This window comes from Salmo salar, chromosome ssa14 (genome assembly GCF_905237065.1).
Source record: "Salmo salar chromosome ssa14, Ssal_v3.1, whole genome shotgun sequence".
NCBI classification, from domain to species: domain Eukaryota; kingdom Metazoa; phylum Chordata; class Actinopteri; order Salmoniformes; family Salmonidae; genus Salmo; species Salmo salar.
Window position 1 is genome coordinate 79,050,000 of NC_059455.1, and position 26,390 is coordinate 79,076,389.

The 26,390-nt window shown below is 40.5% G+C and overlaps 1 protein-coding gene across 7 annotated transcripts in view; it reads right to left on the reverse strand.

The window, feature by feature from the left end:
• The window catches only part of thrap3b (thyroid hormone receptor associated protein 3b), a 46,240-nt gene extending 20,645 nt beyond the window's left edge, over positions 1-25,595 (reverse strand). For 2 of the 7 annotated variants that reach the window (XM_014142602.2, XM_014142600.2), the window contains exon 1: positions 9,124-9,430. The gene's annotated coding sequence lies outside the window, so the exon portion shown is untranslated. Of the gene's footprint in view, positions 1-9,123; positions 9,649-9,791; positions 9,817-25,529 lie in introns of those variants that run through there. The other 5 variants (XM_014142604.2, XM_014142606.2, XM_014142601.2 and 2 more) reach the window with 5 other exon arrangements.
• Between the last annotated feature and the right edge of the window lie 795 nt (positions 25,596-26,390).

Here is a 26,390-nt window from a genome sequence, read left to right on the forward strand (position 1 = left end):
CAATGACTTGACACCTTGTCCCCCGTCTACAAGACCCACCGCCTAGCGGCCCTCACCTGCTTAACCCCCTGCCTGTCACCGGCAGTACCGCCAAAAGCCCCCCATGACCTTCACGGCGAGTGTGGAAAAAGGCTAAACCTGGCACTGGCTAAAAATAGAAACTACACTGTCCGAGTATATAACAAGACGGTGGAGAGAATGGCGAGGAATGCTTTTAGCGCCGGCTTTATCCTGCAGCCATATCCATAGTGCATGATAGTGCAGGTGGGAGCTGGGAATAGAGCAGCACTATTTCGGACACAAGATACACAGCCTCTGGCAACTCCATGGGGGTAATGGCTGGCTCTGCTTCAGATGCACACAATCTTAATATTCAGCCCAAAAGACAGGTGCCTCCATCAAAACAGAAAGGAGGGATGGGGACGTAGTCCAAGATCAGACATAACATGAAGGATTTGAACATAGCTTTTAAAAAGCCTGACAGAAATCTAGTGCTCCGGCCCAAACAATATCCTTCTGAATATCAGTCAGCACAAACGTGTTTTATATTGTTTTCCTTGTTATCTTTTCTCGTAACTTCACGTCTACCTTCCAGCCACACAATCATCTCAGGGGTGTCAAACTCATTCCATGGAGGACATAATGTCTGCTGGTTTTTGTTTCTCTTTCAAATAAGACCTACAAAACCAGGTGAGGGGAATTGCTTACTAATCAGCTACCTTAATTCATCAAACAAGTACAAGGGAAGAGTGAAAAGCCAGACACTCGGCCCTCTGTGGAGAGTTTGACATGTGATCTAGGACAAGTCAAAGGCAACTGGCCTCCTTCTCTGGAATAGCAGAGGAAGACAAGTAAACAAAATGATGCAACTGGGTACTTATTGTAGGGTTTGGACGTCAAATCTGGTATTCTAATGTATTTTGGAAACAATTCTTTTTTATTCTCCTGTAGTACTGTTAGCGATGGAGAAAAATGGACAGTAGAGAGGACACTATGGCCCAAATGGGCCAAGAGAGTGGCAGAAGTCAGGGGTCAAGTGCTCTGCATTTTTCTATTTCATTGCTAACAAAACATTATTTCAAATATTTAGAGGAGTTAACTTTAAGGTAGTCCACATACATAACACTAACTAGCAATGCATAAAGACCCTGTTAAACAATTAGGCCTAACCTTTGTATTTGCTCATAGCGAATGAGGATGCACTGCACACACCATCAAAAGGTAGGCGTAAATCATTTATCAATTAAAATCGATTACAAGCATTTCACGGCACTTGCAATAACATCTGCAAATCTGTGTATGCGACTAATTAACTTAGATTTTGATTGCTTGTCCAAGCAGTATTTCAACCACAAACAAATGTTTTTCTTCAATCAACTGCCTAAATATGATTAACTTGTTCTCACAGGTTGTATCTATACATTGCAATCAACACAATGATGAGCATTTGCAATTTTGCACTTGTAGGCCTATTTCTTGCCTATTGTTCTCACCAAACCAGTTAGAGCCTAATGTTGGGACACAGGCTATAATGAGTAACCTAATACAGAAAAGACAGATGTAGACCTATGATAAACAAGGCTGTCTACTGGTTAATAATTATCAATGTAAGGTTTGTATGCGAATCATCACTGTCTGATGCTCCTTTCCTCATTCCCATGGCTGTGCAGTGCATCCTGCAGAGTGCATGTTACAAGCACTGTATTGTATTTACTCCAATGCCTCAGTGCCTTCCTTCACTTTCCCTGGCCCGCATTATCAACCTTACTCATCAAAACCGGCTTTCTCTGTCTGCATCCCAAATAGCACCCTATTCCCTACATAGTGCACTACTTTTGACCAGATCCCTAAAAGTAGTGCACCATGTAGCGAATAAGGTGCCATTTGGGAAATACCCTTACCCCCTCTCGAACTTAAGTCAAGCAATCAGAACAGAGAATAAATATTTCACAATGTGTTGTTCTTCCACTTCTTGAACAGTATGCTGGTAAGGGGTTGTAGTGTGCAAATGAGACAAGGGCGGTGGGGTCACGGGAAGTGTTGACACATGTACAACACAGGAAATCTGACAGAATGTTCCTTTACAACCTAGGTCTCTAGATCCTCAGCTTTTACAGATTCTGAAGAACATGGCTTTGTGACTTCGCTATGTTACTCATTCAGACATAAAAGTTTACACTTCAACTAAGCAGTAGTCTCTCACAGAGAGAAGTGCAAGTCACATACCCTAAACTTTAGCTGGGTATTTCCCAGTAAGAGGCTTCTAATTCTGGTCAACATACAGGCAGACAAAAAGAGCCTGTGGTTACTAAAATGTGGGACCTATCCTAGTGCACACGCAGGCCTAGCATATACACTACTGTTCAAAAGTTTGGGGTCACTAATACCCTGACTACATCGCGTGCGCGAGCGTTGCAAAATACATTTTTAAATCTATATTATCCAATTATTGCGCGTGCGCAAACAAGCGTCTGCGTTGCCAAGGGCTAAAATAGAAATCAGTTCTATTTGTGACGCAGATTGCGCTGCAAGTCCTGCCTCTCCCATCTCCGATTTTATTTATTTATTTGTAATAATGACAATTACAACAATACTGAATTAACACTTATTTTTACTTAATATAATACATAAATAAAATCAATTTAGCCTCAAATAAATAATGAAACATGTTCAATTTGGTTTAAATAATGCAAAAACAAAGTGTTGGAGAAGACAGTAAAAGTGCAATATGTGCCATGTAAAAAAGCTAACGTTTAAGTTCCTTGCTTAGAACATGAGAACATGGTGGTTCCTTTTAACATGAGTCTTCAATATTCCCAGGTTCCTTTTAACATGAGTCTTCAATATTCCCAGGTAAGAAGTTTTAGGTTGTAGTTATTATAGAAATTATAGGACTATTCATCTCTATACCATTTGTATTTCATATACTTTTGACTTTTGGATGTTCTTATAGGCACTTTAGTATTGCCAGTGCAACAGTATAGCTTCCGTCCCTCTCCTCGCCCCTACCTGGGCTCGAACCAAGAACACATCGAAAACAGCCACCCTCGAAGCATCGTTATCCATTGCTCCACAAACGTCGCGGCCCTTGCAGGGCAAGGGGAACAACTACTTTAAGGTCTCAGAGCGAGTGCCGTCACCGATTGAAACGCTATTAGCGCCCACCCCGCTAACTAGCTAGCCATTTCACATCGGTTACACCAGCCTAATCTCGGGAGTTGATAGGCTTTAAGTCATAAACAGCTCAATGCTTGAAGCACAAATGAAGAGCTGCTGGCAAACGCACGAAAGTGCTGTTTGAATGAATTCTTACGAGCCTGCTGCTGCCTACCACCCCTCAGTCAAACTGCTCTATCAAATAGCAAATCATAGACTTAATTATAACACACAGAAATACCAGCCTTAGGTCATTAATATGGTCAAATCCGGAAACTATCATTTCGAAAACAAAACGTTTATTCATTCAGTGAAGTACAGAACCGTTCCGTATTTTATCTAACGGGTGGCATCCAAGTCTAAATATTGCTGTTACATTGTACAACCTTCAATGTTATGTCATAATTATGTACAATTCTGGCAAATTAATTACGGTCTGTTAGGAATAAATGGTCTTCACACATTTCAAAACGAGCCAGGTGGCCCAATCTGCTGCATATACCCTGACTGCTTGCACGGAACGCAAGAGAAGTGACACAATTTCCCTAGTTAAAAGAAAGCCATGTTAGCAGGCAATATTAACTAAATATGCAGGTTAAAAAGAAATACTTGTGTATTGATTTTAAAGAAAGGCATTGATGTTTATGGTTAGGTACACATTTGTGCAACGAAAGTGCTTTTTCCCCGAATGTGCTTGTTAAATCATCACCCGTTTAGAGAAGTAGGCTGTGATTCGATGATAAATTAACAGGCACCGCATCGATTATATGCAACGCAGGACACGCTAGATAAACTAGTAATATCATCAACCATGTGTAGTTAACTAGTGATTATGTTAAGGTAGATTGTTTTTTTATAAGTTAAGTTTAATGCTAGCTAGCAACTTACCTTGGCTTCTTGCTGCACTCGCGTATGGTTAGAGCGTTGGACTAGCAACCGGAAGGTTGCAAGATCAAATCCCCGAGTTGACAAGTTAAAAAACTTTCGTTCTGCCTCTGAACAAGGCAGTTAACCCACCGTTCCTAGGCCGTCATTGAAAATAAGAACGTGTTCTTAACGGACTTGCCTAGTTAAATAAAATATATATAAAAAAATAAAGGGAACACTTAAACAACACATCCTAGATCTGAATGAAAGAAATAATCTTATTAAATACTTTTTTCTTTACATAGTTGAATGTGCTGACAACAAAATCACACAAAAATAATCAATGGAAATCCAATTTATCAACCCATGGAGGTCTGGATTTGGAGTCACACTCAAAATTAAAGTGGAAAACCACAACACAGGCTGATCCAACTTTGATGTAATGTCCTTAAAACAAGTCAAAATGAGGCTCAGTAGTGTGTGTGGCCTCCACGTGCCTGTATGACCGCCCTACAATGCCTGGGCATGCTCCTGATGAGGTGGCGGATGGTCTCCTGAGGGATCTCCTCCCAGACCTGGACTAAAGCATCCGCCAACTCCTGGCCAGTCTGTGGTGCAACGTGGCGTTGGTGGATGGAGCGAGACATGATGTCCCAGATGTGCTCAATTGGATTCAGGTCTGGGGAACGGGCGGGCCAGTCCATAGCATCAATGCCTTCCTCTTGCAGGAACTGCTGACACACTCCAGCGACATGAGGTCTAGCATTGTCTTGGATTAGGAGGAACCCAGGGCCAACCGCACCAGCATATGGTCTCACAAGGGGTCTGAGGATCTCATCTCGGTACCTAATGGCAGTCAGGTTACCTCTGGCGAGCACATGGAGGGCTGTGCGGCCCCCCAAAGAAATGCCACCCCACACCATGTCTGACCCACCGCCAAACCGATCATGCTGGAGGATGTTTCAGGCAGCAGAACGTTCTCCACGGCGTCTCCAGACTCTGTCACGTCTGTCACATGTGTTGTGTGAACCTGCTTTCATCTGTGAAGAGCACAGGGCGCCAGTGGCGAATTTGCCAATCTTGGTGTTCTCTGGCAAATGCCAAACGTCCTGCACGGTGTTGGGCTGTAAGCACAACCCCCACCTGTGGACGTCGGGCCCTCATACCACCCTCATGGAGTCTGTTTCTGACCGTTTGAGCAGACACATGCACATTTGTGGCCTGCTGGAGGTCATTTTGCAGGGCTCTGGCAGTGCTTCTCCTGCTCCTCCTTGCACAAAGGCAGAGGTAGCGGTCCTGCTGCTGGGTTGTTGCCCTCCTACGACCTCCTCCACATCTCCTGATGTACTGGCCTGTCTCCTGGTAGCGCCTCCATGCTCTGGACACTACGCTGACAGACACAGCAAACCTTCTTGCCACAGCTCGCATTGATGTGCCATCCTGGATGAGCTGCACTACCTGAGCCACTTGTGTGGGTTGTAGACTCCGTCTCATGCTACCACTAGAGTGAAAGCACCGCCAGCATTCAAAAGTGACCAAAACATCAGCCAGGAAGCATAGGAACTGAAAAGTGGTCCCCACCTGCAGAACCACTCCTTTATTGGGGGTGTCTTGCTAATTGCCTATAATTTCCACCTGTTGTCTATTCCATTTGCACAACAGCATGTGAAATGTATTGTCAATCAGTGTTGCTTCCTAAGTGGACAGTTTGATTTCACAGAAGTGTGATTGACTTGGAGTTACATTGTGTTGTTTGTGTTCCCTTTATTTTTTTAGCAGTATATATATATATATATATATAAAATTAAAATCGGCCACAATCGGTGTCCAAAAATGCCGATTACCGATTGTTATGAAAACGTGAAATCGGCCATTCCGATTAATCGGTCGACCTCTAGCAGGTACCCACGTGCCATCTCCTCATTGGTTATACCCACGTGGGTGACTGAAAGACAAACGAGGTCAGTGGAGGTAATGCGCCATAATTTATAAAATGGCTTGATGGCATCTGTTAAGCATGGTGGAGGCAATGGGATGGTCTGGGGCTGCTTTGGTGGTGGTAAAGTGGGAGATTTGTACAGGGTAAAAGGGATCTTGAAGAAGGAAGGCTATCACTCCATTTTGAAACGCCATACCATACCCTGTGGACGTCGCTTAATTGGAGCCAATTTCCTCCTACAACAGGACAATGACCCAAAGCACAGCTCCAAACTATACAATAACTATTTAGGGAAGAAGCAGTCAGCTGGTATTCTGTCTATAATGGAGTGGCCAGCACAGTCATCGGATCTCAACCCTATTGAGCTGTTGTGGGAGCAGCTTGACCGTATGGTACGTAAGAATTGCCCATCAAGCCAAACCAACTTGTGGGAGGTGCTTCAGGAAGCATGGGGTGAAATCTCTTCAGACTACCTCAACAAATTGACAACTAGAATGCCAAAGGTCTGCAAGGCTGTAATTGCTGCAAATGGAGGATTCTTTGACAAAAGCAAAGTTTGAAGGACAATTATTATTTAAATTAAAAATCATTATTTATAACCTTGTCAACATCTTGACTATATTTCCTATTCATTTCATGTATTTTACATTTCTATGTGACCCAAAACTTTTGAACAGTAGTGTATATACACAGATAGGGCATACAAAGCCCATATCTTAAAAAGGTGCAATATGCATAAATCACTGACATTTCCTGGTTGCTAAAATTCTAATAGTTCAACTAATTTCAGTGTATGTGACAAAACAAGCAAGTATAGAGAATCACCGTACCATCTAAACAGCTGTGAAATATATTTTCAATAACCACATTGTATTTTTCAGCTGTTTGAAGCTGGTGTACAAAACCGAAAGTAAAAACGAAACTTAACTGGAAGCATTGAAATGGAGCACAGAACAGATCTACCCCTTCTTAGACTTGCTTTCAATGAGAATTACATATCTATAATCCCATTTCTATGTGAATTTGGTCAGGTCACCAAAAAAAGTTACATATTGAAGCTTTAAATTATGACATAGCCTATACAGCCTAAGCCCTATGGTTGAACATATTCGGTAAATAATGATATTAAGAGTTGTAAACCTCGGTTTCTTGTTACTGAGTATTGAATCCCGAGTCGGGTCCTCACTAGTTACCACAAAGTTATAATTATGACTAATCCCAACCTAACTCGTCACTGAAAATAACACTATCATATTTCATAACGCTTTCAAAACAATGAAATGCACTCCAGATCGCCAAAGCAACCAATAGATGGTATGGGCATAATTGTCTAGAACACATCCATCCGCTTATATCGTCATGAATCATAAAAGATTTCCCTTCGATGTGCTTTATCTAAACAGTGTCCAAAATTATTCAACTCTGTTTCTCCTTCAAGTACCATGTCGCAATGCGCCCTGTGTCTGTGAAACAGAGATATTAAATAAAGGAGAGAAAACAATCAATGAATGGAGAAACGTCCTGACTGTCGACCCATCACATCGTCATGCTAAATCACGCGGTTGCTAAACTAATCGTCACGCAATCCCTTCTCAAATTTTGAGTAAGTCGAAAAAGTTGCCTATTTTCCTCAAAGGTACGTAATGGCATGATTCCAAAGCTATATGATATTACAGCGAACAAGTTAATTATCGCACACCTTGGAAATGGTTTGCAACGTTGTACTTCTTATTTCTCGAAATTCATGCCAACGTTTGGTTTTTGAGCTAGGGCTCAATTGACTCCCATTCACTTCTTGAAGGAGAGCTCTCATTGTCACAGAATGCACCGCGTGGCCCATGGACGATTTATGGGTAATGTTCACAATGGGCGTTAATACGATTCTAATGGAGTACCCCATCTCCTCAAAAGTATCTCTGTGGGAAAGCAACGTTACTCTGCTCTCGTACTGGGTAGAGACGCCGTTTATAGGTCAGTGGCAGAAACGAACTGGAAGTTGAACTCGGTGAGTAAGACTTCTAAATTGATAGTGCTGTTTGTTTAGGCGATTTTACAGCTAGCTTGTTACTTCACATGCTTATATTGACTCTCCTACTATTGTGTGTAGCTATGTTTTCGAGCTACCTAGCCCAGCGAGAGAATTGCATTGTGGGTTTTGTAGTAGATTTGAGCTGCAACAGATTTCCTTAAGGGATTTAACGACAAAATGAAACATTTGTTAAAATTATTTTTACATTAGTGTTATTGACCACTCATTAATTTGTTTTGGGATGAATTTTTGTGATAGCAATTTTCACTGGCTAGTGACAACCGGAGTCGTCTGATCTAGAGCAATCTCATTTAAATATTGACATTGATTGGGAGCATTCTAGTCCCTGAAATGTTGCCAGATTGACATGTGATCGGTCTGCTTTTGGTCAATCAAGAAGACGCACAAACTTGTATTTCAAGGATGTATTGCTACTCACATGATTAATGCTGGTGGAGTATAATTTAAAATGCTGGCTACAATACTGTAGGCTATTGTTGATTTCACATGAGGCTACATTATACAACCCCAAAAAAACAGATGACAGCAACTGTTTGATGCCCGACGTTAGTTAGGTCATTAACAGTTGGTGAATACATCCGTTTTTGCACTCATTTAGCTGTTTAATTATCCTAATGTGCTTGGCAAACATAACTATGTTTAGAGGCAAACAGCTGCTCTAGCTAGTAGTGGAGTAATGGACATGACAACAGTCAGTGTACACATACATTGTGGCTAGTTAGTTAGCTAAAGTCAAGGCTAATAACATAAGGTGAATGCACCAATTTGTAAGTCGCTCTGGATAAGAGCGTCTGCTAAATGACGTAAATGTAAAATGTAATAATGAACAAGATTAACTATCAAATCAGGTAGCTAGCTAGAATTGCGTTTAACTACCTAGCTAGTCAATTTTTACAGTAAACTGGGTTACACTTTAGTTGGTTAACTAACTAACTACACTATTTTAGTATTCAAGTGACTAGTTACCTGGCTGGAGAGCAGAGGGTGGGTAAACTCAACTCCAGTTTAGTCGGCTAGGGGGTGGGTAGCTAACGTTAGCTAGCTAACTAGCTTCACTGGCAGACGTCAACAGGTAAAATAACTGGATTATAAAACATGCCCTTTCACTTACCTCAGACTGGTTTCACACGGGTAAGTTAGCTAGCTTGTTTGTTAATACAAATAAAATGTTAACAGTTAGCTAAATTGTGTTGCTAGCCAAACCAGACCAATACGCTCCTGCTGCTTTCCGACAAAGCAACTGAATAACGTTACCCCTGACAAGGAGAACGCAGTTGCACGGTCGGTATTTAACTTAACTACCTAAAGTCATAAATGTAATTGTCTGCTAAATACATACATATTTCTGAGATATCGTAGCTAATGTATATCCACAAGTACCGTACGCTAGCTACCAAATGTATTGAGCCATTTGGTCCCCTCACCAGTGAGTCGTAAGATACAGTACGCAGCAGCAGTAGGCTAGTGAGGCAGAGATCGGTATATAATGACGAGATGCTCTTATCTCCGCCCCAACAATGGAGTCGTTGTCCCGAAGGCAGGTGATTAAGTCCAAAATAAGCCCATAGGAACAAATTCTATTTTATACATATTTTGGCGAGAGTGAAACATCTTGCTATGCCTCTTCCTCTTTGACTGAGGTCAAATTTCCTTCCTAGATTTCCCTGTCAAATCTTTAAGGCTTGCCCCCATCTCATTTGATTATTATTTGGATTATTAAAATCATGCTGCCAATCAGTCATCCAGTAGCTACTGTAGGCTACTACTGTAAAATATTACCTGAAAACCTGCAGTGTATTGTGCTTTCCTGATGAGACGCATTTTCTTGGGCTCGAAATAGACTACAGGATGCACTGTTTCCTCAATGAACATGCGCTCAACCCCCTTTTGCTTCATCATACTCTAAAATGTTTCATACATTTTACAAGCAGTTGGCTACCTGTCCAAACTATCTGTCCCTAATGAAAAGGAAAGTGTGACTTAATTGACCATACTTTTTACTTAGCATAAAAAATTACAACGTATATACTGTTTTAATCATGCAAATCACTTAATGTATTTACTCTATCAATCCAATTACAAGCTCTACAAAGGGGGTCATCGCAGCAAAGGATGTGAGCATTCAGCCTGGTCTCATAGACTAGGTGTAAAATAGTACACATAAATATGGGTTGGGACACTCAAATTGATATGTTGTTTGGTATGGTTACATAAGACAGAAGGTTACTTAAAGGGATACCTTGGGATTTTGGCAATGAGGCCCTTGATCTACTTTCCCAGAGTGAGATGAACTTGTGGATACAATTTTCTCTGGGTGCAGTTTGAAGGAAGTTGCTAACTAGCATAAGTGCAATGACTGGAAGTCTTTGGGTATCTGATAGCATGCTAACATATACCCATAGACTTCCAATCATTGTGCTAACATTAGTTAGCATTGGCTCTCAACTATCTCCTAAGGGATGGATAGACATTTAAAGGTCATTAATGGTTACCTGGAGGAAAATGGGTGAGGGTTTACATTTAAAGAAAACAATTTAGTCCATGGGAGGGTCATGTAATTTGTAATTGATGAAATGTGGATATTTCTCAGTGTTTTTTAAATTAGTTTCTTATTAGGCTATATATCAATGTGTGCCCGATGCCGCCCCTCATCTCTGATTCTCCGCCGTGCGCACAATATCAAATGTGCTTATAGGCTATTTAGTGTGGTCGCAATCAAATGATCCATAGGCTAAAGGCTAAGAAGTGCATGCCCGGAGAACAGTGGCGGTTGGTGCCTTTTTAAAATGAGGGAGGACAATGTTTTATATATATATATATAATGAGCATGGCCTTATTTCTATTACAGCATATTGGATGACTGTCATTCATATTCCATTCACCCAGCTCAATGTAACATCGATAGGTTTAAGATACTATTTGATACTAACATTTTCCCAATACCCATCATGTGGTTGCTACAACCTAGCCTATGAATGAAAGTTTATAACATAGCTGCACAGGTCGAGAGAATTTGAGTAACCAAGGTGACAGACATTGGCACATTTAATCTTGGGTGTAATCATTAGTTCAACAGTTGCAAACAAGAGTTTCTATTGGAAAAATTGAGGTATGTTTATCCCCGCTTCGTTCCGTTTGTTTCAGTTTAACAAACGTTTTTCAACAGAATCGGCTGAATGAATACATCCCTGATCTCACGCAAACACAGTTCACTTTCATAGCAGCCACATTCAAACAGCATGATCACTACTTGTTGTATAATTCCTTCTCGCGTCTACGTGCTCTCCTCCTCTCACCTTGTCCCTTCGCTTGTGGACTTCTGTGCACAACACATCAGCTGTCTATGACCGAGCGAAAAAACCTTTCCAAACCTACACATCATAACTGCTAACCACTACCCACAGCCTACATCATTGTCAGCATATTAGCTAACGTCATAGTCAACATGGCTACTAGAACTAACACGTTAGTAAACCCGCTACAATCATGTAGTACAGTGTACACTCGGCAAGCAGTTTAGCAGTTACAACAGTGGGTCCCGGTGGAAATACATGAATAAAACCAAAAGCTTACCTTAACTTGGAAGAGTTCCAGTGTTGGATAGCCAACTAGCTAACATAGCATCCCTCTCTGTTTGAGCCGGTGTTTGATCAGGGTAAACTAGCTAGGTGCATTCACTAGCTAAGTAAGTGAAAGTGTAAAAAAAAAAAATATGTATATAGCTAGCTCTCTCTCCCTCTTGCTTCTCCTTCATTTTTTAAGAAATCAATTTGTTGAAAACTGTTCAACTATTGTCTTTCTCTCTCTTTGAGTCAACTACTCACCACAGGTTATGCACTGCAATGCTAGCTAGCTGTAGCTTATGCTTTTAGTACTAGATTCATTATCTTTTCCTTTGATTGGGTGTACAACATGTCAGTTCATGCTGCAAGAGCTCTGATAGGTTGGAGGACGTCCTCCGGAAGTTGTCATAATTAATGTGTAAGTCGATGGAAGTGGGTGAGAACCGTGAGCCTCCTTGGTTTTGTTTTGAAGTCAATGTACCCTGAGGAGGAAGGAAACAAGATGGCCTCTGGCTACACAATGGTGCTACCCTACAGAGTGCTGTTGAGGCTACTGTAGACCTTCCTTGCAAAACAGTGTGTTTTAATCTTTGAGTCTATTGAAGCACCCGTACATCAATCTAAGTAAAATAATTTTTTAAATCCCCATCAAAATCCGTCAGTTTAAGCTAGAGATATCAGGTTTTTTTTGCATGTGCTGAGTGCATCTGCCTATGTCGGCCTTCTGCATCTGCGGTGGAAGGTGGCCGAGCTACAGCGGTTTTGTCAGACCATGAGACATCCCAATCAGTCTTCTCACAAAAACGTCTGTAGCGTCCGAACGGTTTCGCCTACAAACTATTATGGAAAGGGGAGACTCTCACGAACACAGTGGTGTTTTGCTTTTACGACCCCCACAATTCTCAAGTCTGAAGGTAACCCATACAAACAAAAGGAGGTAGTTTTTTGCCAACAAAAATATTTCCTGAGCTTTCTTATATCTCCTAGATATAGGACAAGACACTTCAAAACCTTACTCCTTATGATTTATTTTTTGAATGTCTTTTTTTGCCATTTATGAATGTGTAATTCAATGCGTTTCTATTGGCTATAGTAGTAAAGGCCAAAGTCAATATTTTATCAAATCATTTTTCAATAATTGTTTTATATACCTAAAGAAGTCCTAAAATTCAAAATCAAACAGCTAAATGATCCACGATATTTAGTATAGTTTTATCTGAAATGGATAACTTTTCAAGTTTTTTGTATTTTTCTAAAATTCACTGAGGAAGATTGTCCTCCCCTTTATCCTCTGAGGAGCCTCCACTGTCGGAGAAGAACAGAAACAAAGTTATTTTTCTAAGATAGCTGCTGGGATGGTGTTAATAAAACTAGGCTGCACTACACACTGCAATGGCTGTTTCAACCCTGAGCCACGGCCTGCTCTGCTCTTGCTGATCAAAATTGTTTTTGTGTGCTGCCAAACCAATGGCTGTGCTGTGTAGGCCTACAGTGGCAGTTCAGGAGGAGAGTCAAAGGCTTTTTCCGGAAATATTTTTTTATTAGGTCTAGTCCAAAAAAGTCACTATCTTGCGTGTAGACTAGCCGAATTCTGTTCAGATTGAGGAGAGCGTGAAGATAAGGAGGACTGGAGTTCAACTTTGATAGCTTTTTGTCCGTGATGTATTTATCAGAATTATTGATCTCACAATAAAGCCAGATTCGAGTAACTTATATTGTGGAGCTGAAACTTGAAGCAGCACCCTCGGCACAATCAATCAGAAATAGACAGCTCATGCTGCTGAAAGTAGGCAAATTCGAGTAGCCATAATTCATTTCAACCTTCTTCATTTTAATTAGACTTTACTAACAAGAGACCCTATGTTGGAGCCTGTTTCTTCCTATTTAAGAAATAACAGGTAGGCCTACCTGTTTGACAGACATTGTTGGTCAATTCCTCCACCCACCATGCACTCGTTAAATGGCTTACATCCATGTCAGTGAAGGGCTGTTAAGTTAAAACCAAGACTCAAATTGGGGGGTGTGAGAGGGTATGCCATAGTTCTACCTTTTTTATTTAAGAGTTTAAGACTTTGAAAAAAATTAAACGGCTCAGATTATACAGCATAAAGTGATCTATAACAGCGTTTTGGTCCGCGATGCTTTATGCTAGAAACAAGCTGTAAATACCCGGAAAAGACCTGACTCCGATGCATATGGGGATATCATTGTTTTGTTCCTTTGACATTGAGGCTGAGCTACAACCTTCTATAGCCGAGGAGACAAAAAATTGACTTTACTTGGGATGTAACCTAATTCTGTCACTGCCAATTGATTAAGCTATTCACTTTCTGTACAATAGATGTTTAAACGCCGACAGCTTTTAGGGAAACACTTGTGACCTTCACTCATTGGCTTAAGCCACGGAAGAAGACTAGCCAGCAGTTAAAACTTAAATTTTTTTGCGTCGGTAGGTCTACTCTGAGGTAGAAAGATAGGCCTAACTTTGAAAGTACCATGCTCAGATTCCTAATGACTTCTCAGATTTAATTATTTGCAAACAGGGTCAGTTTTGGTATTTTATTAGGATCCCATTAGCTGTTGCAAAAGCAGCAGCCACTCTTCCTGGGGTCCACAAACATGACATAATACAGAACATTAATAGACAAGAGCAGCTCAAGGACAGAACTACATACATAGCCTACATATCAATACATACACACAAACTATCTAGGTCAATAGGGGAAAGATGTTGTTCCGTGAGGTGTTGCTTTATCTGGTTTTTTTTAAACCAGGTTTCCTGTTCATTTCAGCAATATGAGATGGAACGGCTCTATATAATACTGTACGCTTTTGTGAATTTGTTCTGGATTTGGTGACTGTGAAAAGACCCCTGGTGGCATGTCTGGTGGGGAAGTGTATGTGTGTGCCAGAGCTGTGTAAATTGAATATGCAAACAATGTGGGATTTTTAACACATTAATGTTTCTTATAAAAAGAAGTGATGCATTTTGTCCCTCCTCAACTCTTAGCCAAGAGCGACTGGCATGCGTAGTATTTATATTAGCCCTCTGATTACAATGAAGAGCAAGACCTGCCGCTCTGTTCTGGGCCATCTGCAGCTTAACTAGGTATTTTCTTGCGGGACTTGACCACACGACTGGACAATAATCAAGATGGACTGATTTGGCATTGGAGAAATATGATAAGATGAACACATCCCTCTGTCCATTCTTGCCCTGTAATTTGTGTGATTTAAAAAAATATTCTGCTAATATGTAAAATGATGTAGAATTGCATGAAATGTTTATAAAAGGCAATTTTTTTCTCTGACCTGCAAATACAATGATAGATTCATGCAATGCTTTTACTATAAAGGAGATCTTTACACCCCTATTCTTGTCCACAGTGGCCTAATAAACCCACAACCTTCTGGCTATTTGATTTGGAATTTCAAGACTCTTTGAACTATAAACATAAATATATAAAACACTTATTAGATAAATCATTTTTGACCTTACAAACACATTGAATAACAGATTCACTACATGGAACAGATGGCGACATAACATCTAAAATAAGTTTGTTCTGAAGTGTCTGTACCAGTCAAAAGTTCGGAAACTATGAAATAACATATATGGAATCATGTAGTAACCATAAAAGTGCTAAACAAATCAAAATATATTTTATATTCTTCAAAGTAGCAACCCTTTGCCTTGATGACAGCTTTGCACACTCTTGGCATTCTCTCAAACAGCTTAATCTGAAACACTTTTCCAACAGTCTTGAAGGAGTTCCCAAATGCTGAGCACTTGTGAGCTGCTTTTCCTTCATTCTGCGGTCCAACTCATCCCAAACCATCTCATTTGGGATGAGGTCGGGTGATTGTGGAGGCCAGGTCATTTGATGCAGCACTTGATCACTCTCCTTCTTGGTCAAATAGCCCTTACACTGCCAGGAGGTGTGTTGGGTCATTGTCCTGTTGAAAAACAAATGATAGTCCCACTAAGAGCAAACCAGATGGGATGGTGTATCGCTGCAGAATGCTGTGGCAGCCATGCTGGTTAAGTGTGCCTTGAATTCTAAATAAATCAGACAGTGTCACCAGCAAAGCACCCCCACATCACACCTCGTCCTCCATGCTTCACATTGGGAACCACACATGTGGAGATCATCCGTTCACCTACTCTGCGTCTCACAAAGACACGGTGGTTGGAAACAAAAATCTAAAATGTTGGACTCATCAGACCAAAGGACAGATTTCCACCAGTCTAATGTCCATTGCTTGTGATTCTTGGCCCAAGCAAGTCTCTTCTTCTTATTGGTGTCCTTTAGTAGTGGTTTATTTGCAGCAATTTGACCATGAAGGCCTGATTCACACAGTCCCCTCTGAACAGTTGATGTTGAGATGTGTGTGTCAATTGAAATCTGAAGCATTTATTTGGGGCTGGTAACTCTAATGAACGTATCCTCTGCAGAAGAGGTAACTCTGGGTCTTTCTTTCCTGTGGCGGTCCTCATGAGAGCCAGTTTCATCATAGCGCTGGATGGTTTTTGCGACTGCACTTGAAGAAACTTTAAAAGTTCTTGAAATTTCCCGGATTGACTGACCTTCATGTCTTAAAGTAATGATGGACTGTAGTTTCTCTTTGCTTATTTGAGCTGTTCTTGCCATAAAATGGACTTTGTCTTTTACCAAATAGGGCTAGCTTCTGTATACCACCCCTACGTTTTCACAACACAACTGATTTGGCTCAAACAAATTAAGAAGGAAAGAAATTCCACAAATTAACTTTTAAAAAGGCACACCTGTTAAAATGCATTCCAGGTGACTACCTCATGAAGCTGGATGAGATAATACAAAGAGTGTGCGAAGCTGTCATTAAGGCAAAGGGTGGCTACTATATATAATATATTTTGATTTGTTTAACACTTTGTGGTTATTACATGATTCCGTATGTGTTATTTCATAGTTTTGATAGTCTTCACTATTCTACAATATAGTAAAAATAAAGAAAAACCCTTGAATGTGTAGGTGTCCACACTTTTGACTGGTACTGTATCTGAGAGATATAATATTTTTTTTACATGCATTTAACCCATTATTTTTGATACTAAACAGTTTCCATATATTTTTATTTATTTGTATTTAACCAGGTAGAACAGTTGAGAACAAGTTCTCATTTACAACTGTGACCTGGCCAAGATAAAGCAAAGCGACAAAAACAACAGAGTTACAAACAAACGTACAGTCAATAACACAATAGAAAAATCTATGTACAGTGTGTGCAAATGTAGAAGAGTAGGGAGGTAAGTCAATAAATAGGCCATAGAGGAGAAATAATTACAATTTAGCAATTAACACTGGAGTGATAGATGTGCAAATGATGATGTGCAAGTAGAGATACTGGAGTGCAGGGGGGTAAGTAATAATATGGGGATGAGATAGTTTGGTGTGCTATTTACAGATTGGCTGTGTACAGTGATTGGTAAGCTGCTCTGACAGCTGATGCTTAAAGTTAGAGAGGGAGATATAAGACTAAGAGATACTTCCATTCATTAAAATAAAAATAAAAAATGGGACTGGGGTGCCTTCAGAAGAGTCTTGTGAGGCCTGTGGGCGTCCTAGAGCAAAACAACCGACATGTACCTGTTCAAGAGTCTCAAGTTGGCAGATCGGCTGTACCGACATCATACGAGTCCCAAGACGTTTGTGGGGGTCGTAGAGCCAACCGGAGACAGACATATTAGTGAGAGTCTCACCTTTTCATAGAGGGGTCATAATAGTTTGTAGGCCAACCCGTTCGGACGCTAAAGACGTGAGAAGACCGATTCTTTTAGAATTTTTTTTTTGGGGGGGGTGTCTCATGGTCTGACAAACACCGCTCTAGCTCTGTCACCTTTCACGGCAAGATGCGGAAGTGCGACATCGGCGGATACGGTGGTGAATTGTTTTGTTGAATTCGCACTAGTTGACAGCTCAACCGAATGTAAATAAAAAAATAGACTTTGAACTGACGTCTGTGCCCAGTAGGTGCCCCTCGATGAGGCCAACGGGAAGCTTAATCTGGTTTGTGTCTAGTTCATACCTGTAAATAACTTGCACAAAGCAACACTCTATTTTAGTTAGGGCGTCATAGTACCCCTCAACCCAATTTGTGTGTGAGGAGGAGATGAAGGCCATCTGTTGGGGGCCTATGTTGATGTTGTAATTGAATAGTAAAATCATAAAAAAAAAAATTGAGGCAGAGCACCCAGTGCCATTTTTATTGGGGAGGACGGGCTCGTGGTAATGGCTGGAGTGGAATGCTATCAGAAGTATCAGACACATGGTTTACATGTGTTTAATGCTATTCCATTCGCTCTGTTCCGGCCATTATTATGAGCTGTCCTCCCCTCAGCAGCCTCCTGTGGTGTCAGCTATGATATGATACCTCGAGTTTGAAAGAATCTCATGGTTATTGAGCTACAGTAAGTGAAGTGGATCAACACTCAGATGACGATAACATAATTACATCATTGGTCCTTGATCTGTACTAAACATACTGTAAATGCATAATTTATTTATGTAATTGTCTTCATGGTGATGTATCCTGAAATATGTACACAAAGGTAGAAACATTTCATATCCTCCATTGCATGTTTGGGTCTTATTCTACACATTGGCTATTGTTCTAACAAGCTTCTCTACCCCAAACAAGACCAAATTTGTTTGGTCTAGACCTGACCAAATCTGTTCCAATCATATGTCAGTACAGTAAAGTATAGTTCAGTACAGTAGACAACTGTCCAGTAAAGTAGAGCATATTACATTATACTGTACTCTACTCGTGTGCTCTACGGTACTATACTACACTATACTCTACTGTGCTGTACTGTAGTTTACTGCTCTGTACTGTGCTCTACTGTATTTTACTGCTCTGTGCTCTACTGTATTTTACTGCTCTGTACTGTATTTTACTGCTCTGTACTGTGCTGTACTGTATTTTACTGCTCTGTACTGTGCTCTACTGTATTTTACTGCTCTGTACTGTGCTCTACTGCAACTAGTTTGTGACTACTATGATGATTTCCCATTGTGACCAATTCAATTGCAGCTATTCTGTTACAGATTTTTCGGGTCACTCTGTTTAGCGATTTGATAACAGAGTGACGTGTTTTAAATACTTAGTAATTCATAAACCAAATTGTTAGCAGTAAAAACACTAACTAATTAGTAGGTCTACCTTTACTTCTGTGAACTTTCAGAATTTTCCCTCATGAAGGAGAGAAGTGTGAAAATATCTTAAAGATATGGGGTTTTTGGTAACAGAATGACAAGACCCTAGACAATATTTCTTAAACTTACAGAAGGCAAATCATTTCTGCAAAACTAAATATAAATGTTGATATTAGTTGGCAGGGGCCTTAACTTCAATATAATTGTGTTTTAATATATTTCAAATACATTTTAAGACTTTTTGTAGTAATGCTTTTAAGACCTCTTTTGTGTCTGCATGACAAGAAATCAAAGCCTTTGCTTATTCTTAATTGTTACGATGTAAAACATTTTTGTAAGCGTATCTATGCCTTCATTTCCCCAAAATATAGACTCTTAGCTTTCATTTGACATCATTTGATATGCACCTATAGACTTCCCATGTTGGTGCTCATGGGTCCTTTTTACATAGAAATGACCATAGAATACTGTATCCCATGAATGGGTTTACATGGCTGTGTGTGTGTGATTAGTCATCTGTAGAGGATTGTATTAGCCAGTAGTAAATGTGTAACAGATTTTGGTTACACTTTATTTGGATAGTCCCTAGTAGATGTTCAATAACCGTCAACAACATTTCAACTAACTATCCTCTACCCTAGCCCTACCCTAAACTTAACCCTTAGCCTAACCTTAACCCTCACCCTAACCCTTATTCTAAACCTACCCTTAGCAAGTCTTTTCTCATCAACAGATGTTGATTGTATGACCATCTGTACATCCTCTATATGGGACTATCCAAATAAAGTATGACCCAGATTTTTATAATCATTGTCCATTCACAGAGAGAGCGCATTGTGGGAATCTGGAGTCATTTCACTGTTGGACATGTTATACCCCCTGAAGTGTTTAAAACAAAAATCTTTGTATTCAATGGAATACACTGCCAATCTTTATCCCAAGCCAAGGTCTAGCCAGCCAATTCAGTAAAACCCCAGATGTGTTATGGAAGAAAACAGCACTTTTCCATTCAGAAGAAGGCAGATAAAGGCACTCTTTTTGCACTCAGGGGAGGAAATCCCCATTAAAATCCAAATGAATAAGAATCATATTAATCCAGCAAGAATTACTGCATGAACTTTAATAATGCAATTGTATTTTTGTGTTCTTGTAAAAAAAAAGAGCTGATTTGTGTAGTAATGCGCCTCTGTAGTCCCCTTTTTGCTCTGTGCCATGTGTAGACCCCAGCAGCAGTTCTGTATTTCCATTACCTTCCATTTTACTGGGCAGAAAGGTGGTAGCATGCAGCTTGTTGGCAGATGATGCCTTTGTTTTGATGGTCTCATAAACCAGCATCTTTGCTCCCTGCTGAGAAGTCACGTCGTGTTGACTATATCACTGCTACCATGCAGTTGGGGTTTGAACAGTGCCTGGCTGCAGGTGTAACAGTATAGCTTCCATCCCTCTCCTCGCCCCAACCTGGGCTCGAACCAAGGACCCTCTGCACACATTAACCACTGACACCCCACGAAGCATCGTTACCCATCGCGCCACAAAAGCCGCGGCCCTTGCAAAGTCTCAGAGCGAGTGACGTCACCGATTGAACCGCTATTAGCGCGCACGAAACCCTACTTCAAGTCTCAGAGCGAGTGACGTCACCGATTGAAACGCTATTAGCGCGCACCACCGCTAACTAACTAGCCATTTCACATCGGTTACACAGGCTCCTGAAAGAGAACCTGATGAGATCAGGTGTGTTTGATCTAAAGCATAAATTAACACACGTCATTACTCTGGAAACTAAATAGTGAGATATGTCATGCCCTGAGAGACTTGAGTAGGAAAAATGCGCTCGGCTTCAACTCCATGAAAGCGACAGTGACTCCCTTTCTATTCACTGTGTTCTATCTGTGCTGCGTTGACATGTGTCCCATACTTCGTAGTCTTTAAATAGGCTAACTGTGCACCACATACATACAGGGTATCATCATAATGGTTGTGGAAAGGAGACAAACCCGACTGTTCTCTAAAACCATCTCAAGGACAGAGGAACTACCTATCCAGATAGTTTGAGAAACTATCTCTCTCCTACTGCATATATAATATAGTCTACTCTACTGTATAACATATCATCATAACTAACCACTACCAGCTCCAAGATGCATCCTTTATCATTTTTACAAGCACGTCTCACATCTGTGGTAAATTCACCCCCCTTTGACCTTAGAGGCTGCAGAGACTGTGACAAACACTTTTTTTCCCCCTCACTCTCCCTTCCTTCCAGTTGCTTTTGGAATGCAGGTGTCCCTAGACCTGGTGGTGCCAATATTAAATTTAGGCCATGCCCAATGTCCTGTCGACACATTGACAGGTCTAGGAGGCATTACACAATCACTATTATAGACTGTTTATGGTCTCACTTTGGCTTTACGTTCCATGAGGGAAGGGACTAAACAGGCAAAAGGTGAGTGACAATGAAAATTGTTGCCTCAAAGGTTTTGACCCTGTAAAGGTAACACTAACCTATAAGACGAAGCTATGGCAAGGATTGTTGTAAACCTTAGGACATGTCTGCCATAACATCCCTTTGACAACTCATTTACTAGCTTCTGAAGTTTCATACGTCTAACATCTTGATATTCTGAGCGTTTTTATGACTCTAGACCTACAACCAGTCAACTAAAGCCTTGGCCTATGTGAAAAAATCTTGGTGCTGTGCTTTAAATGCACAATCCTTCAGGAAATGTGCTCCTTTATGTTCATGAAATTGTTGCACACCACATAACTGCAAGCATAAACTAAATGGGTAAAGTTTTTATGCCAGTACTTGAGTCATCTAGTCATTGGCTTTCCAGGTTACGGGATTAGTATACTACTTGATGTCTTCATCCCACAAAAAAGGCTAAACCAATAGCACATGTCAACACTAGGCACATAGGACAATGAAGTAAGTCAACTCAAAAAGAAGGAAAACAAACAACCAATGTTGCATAATTTGGTGAGATAGGTAGTCTAGTCTGTCCACGACAGGACTCTAAACCAACAGAACAAACACAAGGTCATGCTGCAATTCATTTGAGTTTTTATCAAATGTGTTTTGTGGTTTTATCTGTGTGTGTGATTCCCAGTTTACTGCATTCCCATTGTAGGAATGGCAGTTTAAATCTGGAGTGTGTTGTAGTGAGTGACTGGCTGGCCACCATAAACTCAACCAAACACTGAAGTGGAAGACAACGTCTTTTGTCAGTACCTGTTTCTATTTAAAACCTGTTAGGGCTAGGGGGCAGTATTGACACAGCTGGATAAAAAACGTACCCGATTTAATCTGGTTACTACTCCTGCCCAGTAACTAGAATATGCATATAATTATTGGCTTTGGATAGAAAACACCCTAAAGTTTCTAAAACTGTTTGAATGGTGTCTGTGAGTATAACAGAACTCATATGGCAGGCCAAAACCTGAGAAGATTCCATGCAGGAAGTGGCCTGTCTGACAAGTTGTGTTTTATCTTGGCTCTTTTTATTGAAGACTGAGGATCTTTGCAATAACGTGACACTTCCTACGGCTCCCATAGGCTCTCAGAGCCAGGGAAAAAGCTGAACGATATCGAGGCAGACTCTGGCTGAAACACTTTATTGCGTTTGGCAAGTGGCCGATCAGAGTACTGTGGGCTTAGGCGCATGCACGAGTCGACCGAATGCTTTATTTTCTTTCCTCTGTTTACCTAAATGCAGATTCCCGGTCGGAATATTATCGCTTTTTTACGAGAAAAATGGCATAAAAATGGATTTTAAACAGCGGTTGACATGCTTCGAAGTACGGTAATGGAATATTTAGATTTTTTTTTGTCACGAATTGCGCCATGCTCGTAACCCTTATTTACCCTTTCGGATAGTGTCTTGAACGCACGAACAAAACGCCGCTATTTGGATATAACGATGGATTATTTTGGACCAAACCAACATTTGTTATTGAAGTAGAAGTCCTGGGAGTGCATTCTGACGAAGACAGCAAAGGTAATAACATTTTTCTTATAGAAAATCTGACTTTGGTGAGTGCTAAACTTGCTGGGTGTCTAAATAGCTAGCCCTGTGATCTACTGAGAATATTGCAAAATGTGCTTTCACCGAAAAGCTATTTTAAAATCCGACATATCGAGTGCATAGAGGAGTTCTGTATCTATAATTCTTAAAATAATTGTTATGCTTTTTGTGAACGTTTATCGTGAGTAATTTAGTAAATTCACCGGCAGTGTTCGGTGGGAATGCTAGTCACATGCTAGTCACATGCTAATGTAAAAAGCTGGTTTTTGATATAAATATGAACTTGATTGAACAAAACATGCATGTATTGTATAACATAATGTCCTAGGGTTGTCATCTGATGAAGATCATCAAAGGTTAGTGCTACATTTAGCTGTGGTTTGGGTTTATGTGACATTATATGCTAGCTTGAAAAATGGGTGTCTGATTATTTCTGGCTGGGTACTCTGCTGACAATCTAATGTTTTGCTTTCGTTTTAAAGCCTTTTTGAAATCGGACAGTGTGGTTAGATTAACGAGAGTCTTGTCTTTAAAATGGTGTAAAATAGTCATATGTTTGAAAAATTGAAGTTTTTGCATTTTTGAGGAATTTGAATAACGCGCCACGGGTTTACACTGGCTGTTACGTAGGTGGGACGATTTGGTGCCACCTAGCCCAGAGAGGTTAAAGCCTTGATCATTGCCCTTCACTTTCACAGGAGACTGGCGGTACATATTCTGTGGGAATAAGATGGCTGCTGCTACAGCGGTGACGCAAACGATTTTGTGCTGTGACCTATTTCCTGCTTCTGGCTGAGAGCTGTCCACAGTAGGATGCGTACCAAATGGCACTCTATTCCCTATATAATGCACTACTTTTTACCAGGGCCCATAGGACTATGTAGGAATAGGGTGCCATTTGGGACTCAGCCTATGTGGCTCTAGTTGTGCAGAAACACACTGTCAAGTTTGAGGGTAATTCTGCTGAGTATGCTATGGAATGCTATGTCCCCTTTACTTGAGCCTCATTGCACCGAGTGGCGTGTAAGGTCTCTCCATCTCTTCCTGTCCCCCTTAGCTTTAACTGGGGTTAACTGTGCACCATGTCAACAGCTTCAAACCCCTCAACAGCTTAATAAAAAGCCTCAACAGCTTCAAACCCTTCCTGCTATTATTTTGTTGGTCGACATAATTGCCTCTCCTCTGTGTTGGTCACTTAACTCTGTTTACAAGAGGTTTATTTTTTACATAGGGTCATGATTGATTATATAGATATACAGTCGGGTATTATATTCAAAACAATTATATTATTCTAAGTATTAAAATTATTGGCACCCCTGTTTTCAATACAATACCCTCCCCTTGCATCTTTCTTTCGACGCCGAACCCACCACTGGTGTGCGTGATCAAAGAGCTCGATTTAAAAAAAAAAATGTTTTGTGTCATCTGATCATAGCTCCGGTTCCAATCCAAGTGCCAATGCAGTTTAACAAGCTCCAGGCATTTACATTTGTTGGATGACATGAAAATACAGTTCTTTGGCCACGCACACCCAGTGGTGGGTTTGGCCTTGAAAGAAATATGCATATGCAGAAAAGTACATCATACCTACTGTAAAATATGGCGGTGGATCTTTGATGTTATGGGGCTATTTTACTTCCACTGGTCCTGGGGCCCTTGTTAAGGTCAACGGCATCAAACTCTACCAGGACATTTTAGCCAAAAACCTGGTTGCCTCTGCTAGGAGGCTGAAACTTTGCCGCAAGTGGATCTTCTACCAAGACAATGACTTCGAGCACACATCAAATTCCACAAAGAAATGGTTCATTGACCACAACATCAACATTTTGCAAAGGTCTTCTCAGTCTCCAGACTTGAACCCCAATAAATGTGTGTTTTGGATTCTGTATATAGAAATTGTCTAAGATCCCTCCCAATGTGTTCTGCAATCTCATAAAACATTTTTGAAAAAAGTGCAGGAGTATTGAAAACAGGAGTGCCAATTATTTTGACTGTCTTTTTTTTAGACTTGTTTTTATTTGTTAAACAAAGCAATTGTATTAGTATAAAATATAATTTTCACCAAAAAATTGCATTGTATTACTTTATACAGTCTTTTTTGCTCATCTTTCTCAAGGGTGCCAATAATTTTGGACCTGACTGTATGTTGTATAAATCCTAACCAGCTAGAAAGGAATATATTTAAGCACTACATAGTGTGTACAAGCTGAATCAACCTACCAGGGATTTAAGAATGTTTGGAGAAAAAAACAATTGAATAAGGAAATACTTTCCAGTACCTCACCATAGGCTGTTAACTGTTGACACACGGCATGTTACACAGCTATTACCAAATCTAATACAGATCTTAAGATAATATTTGGAGTACAGTAAGGTTTACATCAATGTTGTATCTTTCTTTTATATAGTCAACACTTGACACGCAAGTACGAAGGGCATTACAGAATGCCTCCCCACTGGGCACACACTGGTTGAATCAACGTTGTTTCCATGTTATTTCAATGAAATGACCTTGAACAAATGTGGAATAGACGTTGAATTGACGTCTGTGCCCAGTGGGTCATTGTATGTCCATTTAACTCATTTATAATGGCTGATCTACTCTCAAATTATTTCAAAAACGTTTAAATAATTTGTTTCAGACCTGCATACCTACCATCACACAAGATCTGTCTAAAAACAAGGGCTAGGTAAGCATGTAAAAGTAAGAAATCCTAACATAAAAAGAGAACTCACCTCGAGTCTGGCAGCGTGAAAAAGAGAAAGTAAAAATAAGAGCAGGAAGCCCAATGAACCACGGGGGAGGAATACAAACCCTGGTTCTTATCTGGCATTTGCTTGATAAAAACTTCAACGGTAAACAATCTGTATACTGCACACGTTGTTAGTTTTATTTAGTGCAGCATTGTCTGTAGTTATGTGGGATTATGTGTTTGTATATGATATGTCTTTAGCCTCAAGGAAACCATGTGTTCAGCAGGTGGAGTTGACTTTAAAAACTATTAAATGGTAGATCTTATGAGGCCCGAGACAGAGGCAAGGGTCAAAAGTTCAATGTTATTCATGTCTAAAGGATGGCCTCCCTAGATGCTAGTTCATTTCCGTAGACTCAGTTTTGTTTAGTCTGTAGGAAAGGAAAACACAGTGTTGTGGAAAATGTGTCCTGTAGTGTTTTGGTAAAGTAGTGTATTGGTAAGGCCCAAGGTAAAGTTAAGCAGAAGACCTGCCTCGCCCTTTCCAGATGACGGACATTTTAAAATGCAACACGCCGTCCATACCACTGTGGCCAACGTGGGACCAGAGAGGAAAGGGCCCTGACATACAGGTTTCAAATACCTGTCAGTCTTTCTGCCATTTTGAAAACTGACCAACACATCAGTCAGTAGAGATACTGTAGCATGCATGGTCGACACATTTGCATAATTGTAGAAGATTCAAACTATCCATTGTCAAAGGTGTGATACCACATCACAATGTACAGACGGTTATGCAAATAGTCCACCCTAGCTAGCTCTCCAGTAACCAAAGGGAAATGCTTCTGTGTATTATCATATAGAGCAGTAGGCAGCTCTTGACCTAGCTACAATACCATAGAGA